Raw genomic sequence first — 13,656 nt, 5'->3', positions numbered from 1 at the left:
GAGATCCGCCTGCCTCTGCCTCCCGAGTGCTGGGATTAAAGGCGTGCACCACCATCGCCCGGCCTGTTTGGGTCTCTCTGTTTAACAGTCCTGGCTGTTCTGGAACTAGCTAAGTAAACCAGGCTAGCCTTGAACTCACAAAGATCCACCTACCTTGGACTCCCAAGTGCTAGAATTAAAATCATGCACCACCACAGCCCAGCCAAGACAGCAATTTTTTGTTTGTTTGCTTTTTGTTTTGTTTTGTTTTGTTTTTCAAGACAGGGTTTCTCTGTATAACAGTCCTAGATATCCTGAAACTCACTTTGTAGACGAGGCTGGCCTCAAACGCACAGCGTCCTGCTTCCTGAGTGCTGGGATTAAAGGTATATAAAGCAATTTTTTAACAAGTAAAAAACCTGAAAAAAAATTCTACCAGAGGTTGAGAGTGTTGGTGCACACCTTCAACCCCAGCACTTGGAAGGCAAGAAGCAGGTAGCTTTGTGAGTTCAATGCCAGCCAACTCTATATAGTGAGTTTCAGGAAAGCCAGAGCTACATAGTAACACCCTGTTTCCAAAAAAGAAATTCTACCAAATAAACACAGTAACTGTCATAACTTTGAAATGGTGTTCAATATCATTATCAATGTCAGTATCAAAGCTCTCCAAGCTGTAGGATAAAGGTATGCAGCTATAATCTCAGCACTTGAGAAACAGACGCAGGAGCACTATTGTAGAATAGAGGCCAATCTTCTCTAGACATCAGTCAAGTCCAAGGCAGCCAGGGCTACACAGAAAAACTGTTTAAAATGATGATGATGATGATGATGATGATGATGATGATGATGATGATGATGATGATGATGATGATGATGATGATGATGATGATGGATGGAGGAGGAGGAGAAGAAGAAAATAAAAGTATACAACTCTAGGGCATGGAAACACAAACATCCTAAATAACAACATGAGGTGTGGGAGTTCCCATGGACATAAGTAATACAAGAGAAGAAAGCTCTATATATTGCCTAAGCAAGAGTTAAATAGAGTTAAATTACCTGACCATTTGGTGTACATGCTGAGTGAAATGTTCAACTCTGGATATGTGCACAAGCAGAAATGAGCAATATAAACTCAGCAGAAAGATACATGGGAAGATACAGTTGGCACAAAGTCTAATACAGAAGGGAGTAAGAACAGCTCCGTGTTTGCGGAGGCTCAGGGAAGCTACAGGAAACCAAAAGAAATAAATACAAGTGTCATGCTCATGTAAGGGTTCTGAATTAGAGCCACCCAGAAGCTCTCAAGGAGGAATGAGCTATCCAAACATGTGATCAGAAGTATCTGTGAACAATGTGATACGGGGGTGAAACTGCGAGCAGGGAGGCAAACAAGACAACTAATGCAGAAGAAACAGGCAACCTTTTACTTTTAGCAGACACAAAGGTACAGGGGAAAGGCTTCAAATATCCAAGAGAGCCATGTACACAAAGAAAAGATAAAAGTGAGAAACTGACACTTCTCAGAAGAAATAAAAATGGCTCAAGCACAAGAAACAATGCTCATGTTCGCACCAGGAAAATGTAAATTAAAATAGAGATACTGGCCGGGTGGAGGTGGCATATGCCTTTAGTGTAGGAGGTTCTTCTGTATTTGTGTTGTTTTCATTGGTTAATAAAGGAACTGCTTTGGGCCTGGTGATAGGGCAGAACTTAGGTAGGCGAGAGACAACTGAATTCTGGGAAGAAGAAAGCAGATTCAGAGAGACACCATGGAGACGCCAGGTCAGACAAGCTAAATCTTTCCAGGTAAGCCACTACCTCATGGTGAACACAGATTTAAAAAAAAAAAAAAATGGGTTAATCAAGATGTGAGAGTTAGCCAATAGGAGGCTAGAGCTAATGGCCAAGCAGTGTTTTAATTAATGCAGTTTCTGTGTGATAATTTCGGGTGTAAACTAGCTGGGCAGCCAGAACAAGGGGCCCTGCTCCCTGTAACATGCCTTTAATCCCAGCACTCGGGAGGCAGAAGCAGGTGGATCTCTGTGAGTTCGAGACCAGCCTGGTCCACAAGAGGTAGTTCCAGAACAGGCTCTAAAGTTACAGAGAAACCCTGTCTCCAAAATAAAAATAAAAATAAAATAGAGATACTGTTTTTCACCTGTCAGATTGACAAACATCCTAAAAGGTTGATTATATACTGTTAGCAACACTACAGAGACACAAGTATTTTCACATATTAATAGTGCTACAAAGTCTATGAAATACAACATGACACCATGTAAATTCTATCTGTTACATTCTAGCTCACAATTCCATGGCTAGGAATCTGCACCACAAACAAACATGCATCATATGTACAAATAATAGCAACTTTATAACAGAATAAACTGGAAACAATCAATAAACTAGTAGAAGCATGGCATAAAAATGAACACTGCAGTTGTCCAGAGAGAGAAAGTACTTTATATACAAATAAGGGAAGATCTCCAGGGTGTATTTTTCAATGTGAAAAGTAAAAGGCAGAAAAGTTAAAGGTTCCCAGTATTACTGTAAAATATGAGAGAAGACTGAGGTGGTCTATATATGTACTATATTATTAAAAGATTATTAAAAGAGGGCTAGAGAGATGGCCCAGTGGTTAAAAGCACTTGTTGATCTTCCATAAGTCCTGAATTTGGTTTCAGGAACCCATGTTAGGTGGTTTACAACCCACTGGATCTAAGACCTCTGGCCTCCACAGGTACTTGCTCTCTTGTACACATACTATATACAGACACACACACAACTACATGTAGTTTAAAAATATCAATTTTTTTTTTTTTTTTTTTTGGTTTTTCGAGACAGGGTTTCTCTGTGGCTTTGGAGCCAGTCCTGGAACTAGCTCTTGTAGACCAGGCTGGTCTCGAACTCACAGAGATCCGCCTGCCTCTGCCTCCCTAGTGCTGGGATTAAAGGCGTGCGCCACCATCGCCCGGCTCAATTCTTTTTTTAAAAAATCATTAACATCAACAAATTATATAGGCATCTGGAAATGAGACAAATGGAAAGAGTATAGGCAGGCTGCTTTTTACACGTGGGTATGGTTTCCTAAAACTTTAACAAAATTTGGTAATTATCTGATGGAAAAGAGGAAAAAAAATGGAGAGATCAGGATGCCACTCCAGTCTCTGGCATGAGTGTAAAGGCAGTCACCCCATACAACAGATGCTGGGGGAGTCTGCTACTAACTTGAAGTGAACACTGGGAAAGTGTTAGAGGAAAGGAAGGAAAACTGAGTTTGAAAATGTTACATCTAAGAGTACACGAGAAAAAGGAAATTTGGAAGAAGCCACAGGATGCAATTAATGAAGGAAGGAGACAACAGAAAATATGTATAAGAACCTAATCTATAAAGTCAACTAACCTGGGTGAAACTAAACCTCAAGAGCATAAACTAAAAAAGCAAGTTTCTCAGTCCCAAGACCACAGACTGATATTCTCTTTTTAAAGACATCAACCACTCACTAAAAACTTAGCTAAAACACTTACTTCCCCAGGATCACAGTAAATTAGAACATCTACCTATGGGTGAAGCTACCAGGGCAATCTTTTAAAAACAACATAAGGAGAAATTAAGACATAGCTTCAAGTGGCCATCATCTGGACCAAAAGGCCCAGCTCTCTAACACCTGACTGCACCTGAGCAAACACCCTCTTTAACAAGAGTCTTTCATGATTCCTACATAAAATAACATGTTCATCTTTGGTCAGATTCCTTCTTGGAGCTGAATATGCCTTCCATATTCTACCTTGTTTTATGATTTTCTTAACAGCCCCTTTTGGAATGAATATATGTGGGGTGCATGTATATTTTATTACAAGAGTATTTTCCATCTTTCTCTCTCTAGCCCTAACTGAGAGCAATTTTCTCAAACAATAAAACATGTGAACATCCTTAGCTGGGTGGTGGTGGTGCATGCCTTTAATCCCAGCACTCAGGAGTCAGAGGCAGGCAGATCTCTGAGTTCGAGGCCAGCCTAGTCTACAAGAGCTAGTTCCAGGACAGATTCCAAAGCTACAGAGAAACCCTGTCTTGAAAAGCAAAAATAAAAAAACAAACAAACGAAACATGCAAACATCCATTCAACTATTACCCCACTTTGTCTTCTCTAAAGTGATGTATTCAGACATTTTATCACCAATAATCTCCCTGCAAACAAGTTTGGTTGTCTCTGTTTGATTGAAACAGGGTATCATATGTAGCTCATAGTGGATTTAAACTCCCAATTTTCTTGCCTCATCACACCACACTGCCAGGTGCTGGGATTTACAGACATGCAGCACCATGTCTGCCACAACATAAAAAGTTACAAGCATGTTTTACTTTGTCCTTACATATTTGTCTCCAATCTAAACATTGTCCTAGCTTATCCTAAAAACTAATGACATAAGGAGTGATGGAAAGTAATGCCTAGGGCTGGAGAGATGGCTCAGAGGTTAAGAGCACATGCTGCTCTTCCAGAGGTCCTGAGTTCAATTCCCAGCAACCACATGATGGCTCACAACCATGTGTAATGAGATCTGGTGCCCTCCATGCCAGAACACTGTATATATAATAAATAAATAAATCTAGAGAGAAAGAAAGAAAGAAAGAAAGAAAGAAAGAAAGAAAGAAAGAAAGAAAGAAAGAAAGGCCTAATAATAATAGCTCTGGATCTTCTTTGTAACAGGAACAAGATGACCCAAGCCAGGCTATGTGATGGTTATATGGATCTGTAAATAGACTGGAAAACAATTAACTATATACTTCCAGTAGGCAAAGATCATAGGATATGTTAACTATACCTCAGTAAAGCTGTTTTTGAAAATGAGTTACTATTCTTACTATTACTATTCTTAATTACAGATTTTAAAAATTGAGATTTTTTTTTCAAAACCAGATGATTTAAACGTGGCTATTTAGTAACAGGACAGGACAGAAACTCTAGCAGTTCTGCTAAACTAAATGAGTAACAGTCAAGTCTTGATGCTGTCCTTAGACTGGACTCCAATCATTAAGCAACTTAACAAAGGCTTAAATGTGCTATAGATATTCAGTCTTTCTGTTTGTTTGGTTTTTGGCGGTTTTGTTTTGTTTTGTAGACAGTATTCCCTGCATAGCCTTGGCTGTTCTCAAACTCACTCTGGAGACCAAGTTGGCCTTGAACTCAGAGACTTGCCTGCCTCTGCCTCCCCCCGAGTGTTGGAAATAAAGGTGTGTGCCACCACACCAGACTAGGTGTTCAGTCTTAAATGCTAGAACTCTGAAAGACTATAAAGACCTGATCTAATTACAAAACATCATTAAGCTGGGAAAGAAAAGTCTAAAGAGGGCTGGAGAGATGGCTCAGAGGTTAAGAGCATTGCCTCCTCTTCCAAAGGTCCTGAGTTCAATTCCCAGCAACCACATGGTGGCTCACAACCATCTGTAATGAGGTCTGGTGCCCTCTTCCGGCCTGCAGGCGTGCACACAGACAGAATATTGTATACATAATAAATAAATATTAAAAAAAATTAAAAAAAAAAGAAAAGTCTAAAGAAATGTGCTGAAAATAAAGAGGGAGAAAGTACCCAGAGATACAGTGTAAGATTATGAAGCACTGCTACTACTTGGTTACTATGATTTAAATTGTGGGGCATGCCTAATTCAGCTAAACCAAGAGTGAATACAAGCCTACTAGGTCAATTCTGCAAAGACAGGAGTGTGTCAATCTTGGCACAATTAACATTTTTAGGCTAGGTAACTTTTTGTGGTAGAAAGATGATCTATATAAGTATGGAATGTTTTAGCAGAACCCATGTCTGGCCTCTACCCACTAGTGGCAAACCTATCCTGTATCCTATTTGTAGTGACTAAATTCAGACACTGCAAAATGTCTTCGGGGTAGGAAGAACTGGAGGTCTAAAATCACCCCTTTGAAAACCAATAGCCTAGACTAAAGGTAAACATGACAAAGGGGCCAGGTACAGTGCAGCAGCAGAAACACAGAAAGAACTTGCCTTAGCTTGATGGTGGTGGTGCATTCCTTTAGTGCCAACACTCAGGAAGCGGATCTCTGAGTTCGAGGCCAGCCTGGTCTAAAGAGCTAGTGCCAAAACAGCCAGGGCTATTACACAGAGAAACCCTGTCTCGAAAAAAACAAGAAAAAACAAAAAAAGAAAGAAAGTTCCTGCCTTAAACACAAGGTGTAAAGTGAAAACCCACTCCTGAAAACTTGTGTGTCCTCTGACCTCTACCACACACACTGTGGCACACATGCACCTGCAGACATCTGCACCCACAGGGGAGGGAGGGAAATGGGAGTGCATTATAAAGGAATTGTCGGAAACCAAAGTTTTACAGAGATACCAACAGCCCAAGTTTTCTATGCACTTCAGCATAAGAAGCCGCTGGCAGACTACTTACAGTGAGATCATAGTAAGGAATAGGAAGTCGAACTAAAGTGATGGAGAAGGGTCATCTTTCTATCTGTTGCTCACACTATGTTAAAGTTAAAGCCTTTCTTTTTTGTTTAAACAGAAAAGGGGGAAATGATGGAGGAGGGTCATCTTTCTATCTGTTGTTTCATTGGTTAAGTAAAAAAAAAAAACTGCTTGGCCTCTGATAGGACAGAAAATTAGGTAGGCGGAGTAGACAGAACAGAAAGCTGGGAGAAAGAAGCTGAGTCAAGGAGTCGCCATGGTTCTCCCACTCTAGACAGATGCAGGTTAAGATCTTCCCTGGTAACCTCGTGGGCTACACATATTAGAAATGGGTTAGATCAATATGTAAGAGCTAGCCAATAAGAGGCTGGAACTAATGGGCCAAGCAGTGTTTAAAAGAATACAGTTTCCGTGTAATTATTTTGGGTATAAAGCTAGCCGTGCAGGCGGCCGGGTGCCAGGAACGCTAAGAAAACAATAGCTACCAGTCAGGCGGTGGTGGCACACACCTCTAATCCCATCACTCAGGTGGCAGAGGCAGGTGGATCTCTGCGAGTTCGAGGCCAGCCTAGTCTACAAGAGCAAGTGCCAGGATAGGCTCCAAAGCTACAAAGAAACCCTGTCTCAAAAAAAAATCAAAAAAGAAAAGAAGAAAAGAAAGAACAACTGCTACCATTACTGCTTTGAAAGAAACTCAGTTTCTCTTTTTAAAAAGCTAAGCCCTCTCAAATCTGGAAAAGCAAGGTCCAGTTTGTCACCCATGCCAGAGCAGAGTAGTGAATCAAATGACAATATGAGTAAAAATGGGAGTGAGTGATGGGACAGTACAAAGCAGCACTGACTCTATACAAAATCCATCTATTCTGGCCCCAGATTTCTCACCCTTCCTACTGGTTCTGCCTCTCCTCTGAGTTTACAACACCCTCACCCTGACTCTTAGTTGTTCAAAGCCTAGCACAGTGGCATTTCCCTTCAGAGCAGCCTCAAGGTGCCACTATCTCCGAATCTTATTCTTCTTCAAAAGTCCAAAAGTCTCACCTTTCTCTGATACCTTAGCTCCCAAGTAAGCAGGATGGCTCAGCAGGTAATTTAAACTACTGCAACTGAACTGCCCATTAATGAGCATAGAGACAAATGTGTATGCAAACCCAGTCAGGCAGTGGTGGCACATGCCTTTAATCCCAGCACTCGGAAGGCAAAAACAGGTAAATTTGAGGCTAGCTTGGTCTACAAGAGCTAGTTGCAGAACAGTCAGGAGTCAGGGCTGTTACACAGAGAAACCCTGTCTCAAAAAGCCAAACCCAAAATAAGATGTGGTGCCTTAATTAGGGTTTCTATTGCTGCAACAAAAAAACATGACCAAAAAGCAAGTTGGATTTATTCAGCTAACACTTCAACATTGCTGTTCATCACCAAAGGATCTCAAGGAGGGTTGTAACCTGGAGGCAAGAGCTGATGCTGAGACCATGAAGGATGCTGCTTACAGGCTTGCTCCCCACGGCTTGCTCGGGAATAAATTTAAATAGAATAAAATTAAATAAATTATATATATATATATATAATTTATTTAATTTTATTCTATGTGCATTGATATTTTGCCTGTATGTATGTTTGTGTGAGGGTGTCAGGTCCCCTGGCTTTCAGATCCCCTGGAACAGGAGTTACAGACAGTTGTGAGCTGCCATGTGGGTGCTGGGAATCGAACCTGGGTCCTCTGGAGGAGCAGCCAGTGCTCTTAACCACTGAGCCATCAATCCAGCCCCTCAGCCTGCTTTCTTATAGAACCCAAGACTACTAATACAGGGATGGAACCACCCACAACGGTCTGGGCCCTCCTCCCATCAACCACTAATTACAAAAACACCTTACAGACGATCTTATGGAGGCGTTTTCACAATTAAGTTTCCGTCCTTTCAGATACTTCTAGTTTGTGTATTAACATAAGACTAGCCAGCACATATGCCACATCAAATTGGAAACAACGAAGTTTAATAAACTCCAATGATGCCTAGTCCCTTGCTGACTGGTATTTCTCAACTATGGTATGCACTTCAATGAAATACTCTATTTTAATTCTGGTGATATCTATATGGCAGCATGAAAAGAACTCTTTAACACGAAGGGGAAAGTTCTTTCTTTTTGGCTTTTCAAGACAGGATTTGTCTATGTAGCCCAGGCTGTCCTGGAATTCGCTCTGTAGACCTGGCTGGCTTCAAACTCAAGAGATCCTCCTGCCTCTGCCTCCTGAGTACTGGGATTAAAGCCATGTGCCACCACCACCCGTCAAGAGTTTCTCTAGAAATACTTTGAAGTAAATATTCTGGCACTTGTTAGCAGTGGGTTACTTTCCCCAAAGAACTATGATTTTTATTTTCAGTTTTCTTATCACTAGAAGGATTTGGTTTTTCTTTATATGTACAACTTTTTAGCTTAAAAAATACAATTTTTATTGCATTTCCTTTATTGTGTGTACACACATGTACACGTGGAGATCAGAGGGCAATTTGCCAGTCAGTTCTTCCTACATGTGTCCCAGAGGTGGATTTCAGGTTGTCAAGCCTGGTTACAAGCCTTTACCTACTGAGCCATCACACCAGCACCAACCTCCACTCCCAACCAGTCTCAAGTCTGAAGGCTAACTAAAACTGCCTGAATCTCAGCAAGAGGCAACTTTGGAATATAGACTTTTCCTTTAAAATCTCTTCACAATTCCTAAAATCACCTCTGCAACAGAATAAGAGGGGATGAAAGCAAAAACTTCAGACTACTGCCTCCAACTCTCTTTCCTTAGGCCCTAACCTAACGAGACAGCTGTTGGGACTCTAACATCTCATGGTAGTTACGTTACAGTACCTAGCCTTGGCCTATTTCACTCTTCTGCAGGAACAGCAACCTCATCTCATCAATGGGAGAAAGAAGGGCTCCCTCCATCAGCAGCAGGGATGATACTCTGCTCAGCTTTCATCACTTCGGTAGAGGTCCCCAACCATGACTGCTACAGGTCAGTCTCCTGTTTGCTTTACCGTTCCTACGATGGAGTGGACACCAAGATGGTATTTATACATTTTCAATCAATCAGTTCACAGCACTCTCCTCAAAAAGAGGTGCAGAAGAGCAGAAAAGTACTTTTAGATATAAAAGATATCTCAAAATGTCTTCCTGCTTTGCTCAGTTTGTCCTCCATACTTTTTCAGTTTCATGAAACTCAACCAAGACAGTTGCTTACTATTCATGTGTAATCATTAAAGTGCAATAACTATTACAGGTATGTTGAAATATCTCAGATTGATGGCATTAAAGCATTAACTTCTTATGCACTGAGCTTTATCATCTGAACTTTTTCACAGCACATAACAATCTGTGCCAGGAAAAACTAACTCTCAATGCTGCAAGCTTATTAATTTTGAACTAATTAGTGAGAAAGAATTATAAAGTATTTGTCAAGTACTGAGGGAAGTGGTGGAAATCAGGGGGTTCATGAAAGAGTAATGAGGAAAGGGCTCACTCTCCCAAGTGTCAGGACCGCTAAGCACTTGGCAGCTTTTATGTCAACTTAGAAAACAGCAAGCCTGCTGGCTGCCACCTGTAATCCTAGCACTCAGGAGGCTGAGGTGGGAGGGATAGTTGAATTTGAGGACAGCCTGGGTTACTGAGTGAGACAGTGTCTCACAAAACCAAAGGTTAACATTCTTGGGGAAATTACTTGTTTTATTTTTACACTAAATTATTTCTGGAATCTTTGACAATGCCAAGCAGGAATACACAAACCAAATAAAATGTGTGTTGTAAATGGCAGTGACAAATGACTTGTGTGGCAAACTGTTTCACACACACACACGTATAAAGTCACAAAACAAGCTCAATAGAAACTTTTCCAAACCACTTTGGCTTATAAGTTTAAAAGCTGTTATTCATATAAATGACAGACAGACAAACTTTAACTGGTAAATAAAAGTCACATGGTGTCAAACAATGAAAGAGCAAGTAGCTCCAGGACACAGAGGCTGCAAGATAGTTATCTTCGGAGAGCAGCTAGGTGGACTGAACCCTGGACAGCAGATGTTAGAGCCAGAGTCTGAGACAAGACAGTTGACTTTGAAGCTTTACTCTCACTGCGGAATGACTGACTGGAAAGTGAGAGCAGGATGGAGACAAGAGCGTTGTATCCAATGACGTCAGTTCCAGGTGAGACCTAAACAAAGCAACACAGACCAACTTCCAAAGCTCTAAGACTGCTTACTCCCCCACTGGGTATGACTGTGACCCTACTAATCTCAGGAACATTAAAATCTGAATCTAACTTCTCATTCATAAAAAGGTTAGCAACCATCCTCAAGTTTCTCTGTAATTTTCTAATGCCTACAAAGGCTACATAAATTTCTGCTTTTATAGTGTTGTATACGGTATATGTCACCCAAGAATCTGTAAACCAGAGTGAGTTCTCTTAATGCTAAGCAAATGTGACCCAAGAAGTAGCATGCTGGGAGCCAAAGGACAATCTTAAAATATGCCAAGAGGAAGAAGAAAACACATGCTCTCAAATTGCTCCCTTCCTCCCCAAAGTTTAGGTACCCCAGCCTTTCTACATTCGCCTGGGCGAGAGGTGTCTAAAACAAGGTGTCATTTTCTTTTTTTTTTTTTTTTTAGTTTTTTCGAGACAGGGTTTCTCTGTGATTTTGGAGCCTGTCCTGGAACTCCCTTTGTAGACCAGGCTGGTCTCGAACTCACAGAGATCCGCCTGCCTCTGCCTCCCGAGTGCTGGGACTACAGGCGTGCGCCACCACCGCCCGGCCAAGGTGTCATTTTCTTAAACTGAGCAATTGACTGACAAAGCCTAGCACCCAGAACACTGTTCTGTTAAACAAAGCTACAGAACTGCAGGATAAACTTGAATACTAAAACTGTGATCATCAAAAGCTCTTAGAACCCTGGTACAAACAGCCAGAGTACACACCATCTTATGACCAGAATCACCATTGTCACATACTCTCTTCTAGCTGAGTACACACCATCTTATGACCAGAATCACCATTGTCACATACTCTCTTCTAGCTGAATACACACCATCTTATGACCAGAATCACCATGGTCACATACTCTCCTCTAGCTGAGGAGAAAGGGATAGGGAACCAAAGCAGGCGACAAAGGCAACGGAAGCATTAACAAAGTTGCAGGAAAAGCAAGTTAATGATGAATCCTCATGAAAACTACAACCAAAAAGACAACAGTTCTCTCGTAAAAAGAAATCAAGCAAAAAGACTAGCATTACCTTCTTATCAGGGACACTTCAAACAGTCCAGCTAAGAGGAAAACATGTGTCCCACAAGGGAAAAAAGTTACTACTTAGCAGCAAGCTTTAACACATTTCATAATATATATATATATACATACATACATACACACACACACACTTACATCATATGCAAATATGAGTTCAAAGAAATAACGTTTTGATTCAAGATGTCTTTTATGCGTTGGGTGGGGCGGTGCAATACCAGCACATCAGGCCAGAAGGATTGCCAGTTTCAGGTTAGTCTGGGCTACCATAGGGAGATACTACCCCACCCCCGCACCAAAAAGAGTATTGTATATTTAAGTTTTGAGAATAAATTTATCTTACTAATCTTATCATGTAACTTTTACCTCCAAATTCACCGCTGGAAATCCAGTTCGGTTTTATGCTGTCACCATGAGATGGAAGATTAAGTGTTCCACAGCGACCTGCCATACCACACAAGTATGCATTTTACTGTCCCCCAAACACTAGCATCTGATATGACTACCACACAGTTAAAAGACGAAACCAGAGTCTGTGCTATTTTACTTGACTACTGCAAGAGTTAACACAGAAAATATCCTCTCCTGAAACTCTTATCTGCACGCGTTGTGAACAATGCTTATCCTGCCATTCAAGATTTCAGTCATCATGATTTAGCTACAGCTCACCTCCTACATCTAAATACACATGACTTTTTAAAGACTAACTCTCTCAGGGCCCTAGACCAGCCTTCAAAATGAACCGTTACATTCAAAGCTTCCACAAGTATCCAACAGAGAGACCGCTCCTGGGAGCCAGTACTGCCCGTCAGTTTCTAACACAAGTATCAGAGGCGCGTTCTTGGAGATCAAATAGGGGAATTGGGGGAGGGGGGGTTGTTAACTCTTGGTCGGGTTCCTGAGGATGGAGCGGGAGGAACACTCCTCTTTCAAATCCCTCCAGAGCTCACACCGGAATAGCACGCAGGTCTGAAGAGCAGGTGCTGAATTTCGGGGTTCAGAGTCAGCCCTGCAAACACCTGTCGGCTGCCCGGTGCATGCCTGCTACTACGTGCTAACAGCAGTCTTTAACGTGCAAGAGCAAAAACCGAAACAAGACAAAAAGGAGACCCACTGCCGCCGCCGCCGCCGCTGCCGACAGGGATTCTCCCAGACCGCAAACTTTTCAAGTGTCAGTGGAATAACGGTGCAGAGGCGGGCGAGCCCGCACAGCTCGCCCTCCGCGCCGCTCTGGGGCTGCACCCTCGCTCGCCCAACGAGTCGCTCGGCCGGCTCGCTGCTCTCCCCCGACTCCCGAGGAGCGCGGCGAGCGCGCCACCCCTCGCGCCCGGCCCTCGGGCAGCCGGAAGGGAGAAGCGGCGCGGGGGGCTTCTCTAGAGGAGGCGGGGGAGGGGGAGGGGAGGGACACGGCGGTGGCCCCCGCAAAGGTCACTCCCGGGCGGCTCGAGCACCGGCCCGAGGCCTCCCCGCCCCCGGCCCCGGCCCCCACCGCGGCCCCGCGAGGACACCGGGACACGCGAGGCTCAGCGGGCGGCGGCTCCACGCGCGCACGCCCCGCTGGAAAATGGAGCGTGGAGCGCCGAGACGAGCAAGAGGCGCTCCCTTTCCGTTACCCGAGTAGCTCCTACCTCCGGCTGCCCGGCTCCTACACTCCTCGCGCTCCGCCGCTCTCCGGGATCCGCCGCCCTCGCCGCCGCCGCCGCCGCCACCGCCGCCGCCGCCGCATCCAATCGCCTCCTCCCCCCCCTCCCCTTCCGCAGCCAGTCCAGGCCGTTCCTCCTCCTCTCCGCTTCAAAATGGCGCCAAGAGCTGCTCCGCGGCTGCTCCAATCGAACCGCGGCGGACGGCGCCCGGGGGGCAGGCAGAGCAGCGCGTGGGTCCTCAGCGCCGCCTGCCGGTCGGACCGCCGCTCGCCCGGGGCGCGCGCGCATGCGCTCCTTAGCGCGCGCGCCGGGC

At 43.5% G+C, this 13,656-nt stretch overlaps 1 protein-coding gene across 1 annotated transcript in view; it reads right to left on the bottom strand.

Moving 5' to 3' along the window:
* Pds5b (PDS5 cohesin associated factor B) overlaps positions 1 to 13,401 on the bottom strand; it is a 156,415-nt gene extending 143,014 nt beyond the window's left edge. The window contains exon 1 of the mRNA XM_013355184.2: positions 13,329 to 13,401. The gene's annotated coding sequence lies outside the window, so the exon portion shown is untranslated. The remainder of the gene's footprint in view (positions 1 to 13,328) is intronic.
* Between the last annotated feature and the right edge of the window lie 255 nt (positions 13,402 to 13,656).

The sequence above is a fragment of the Microtus ochrogaster genome, unplaced genomic scaffold (assembly GCF_000317375.1).
Source record: "Microtus ochrogaster isolate Prairie Vole_2 unplaced genomic scaffold, MicOch1.0 UNK102, whole genome shotgun sequence".
In the NCBI taxonomy this organism is placed as follows: Eukaryota; Metazoa; Chordata; class Mammalia; order Rodentia; family Cricetidae; genus Microtus; species Microtus ochrogaster.
This window is presented reverse-complemented; position numbering and strand designations above follow the sequence as displayed.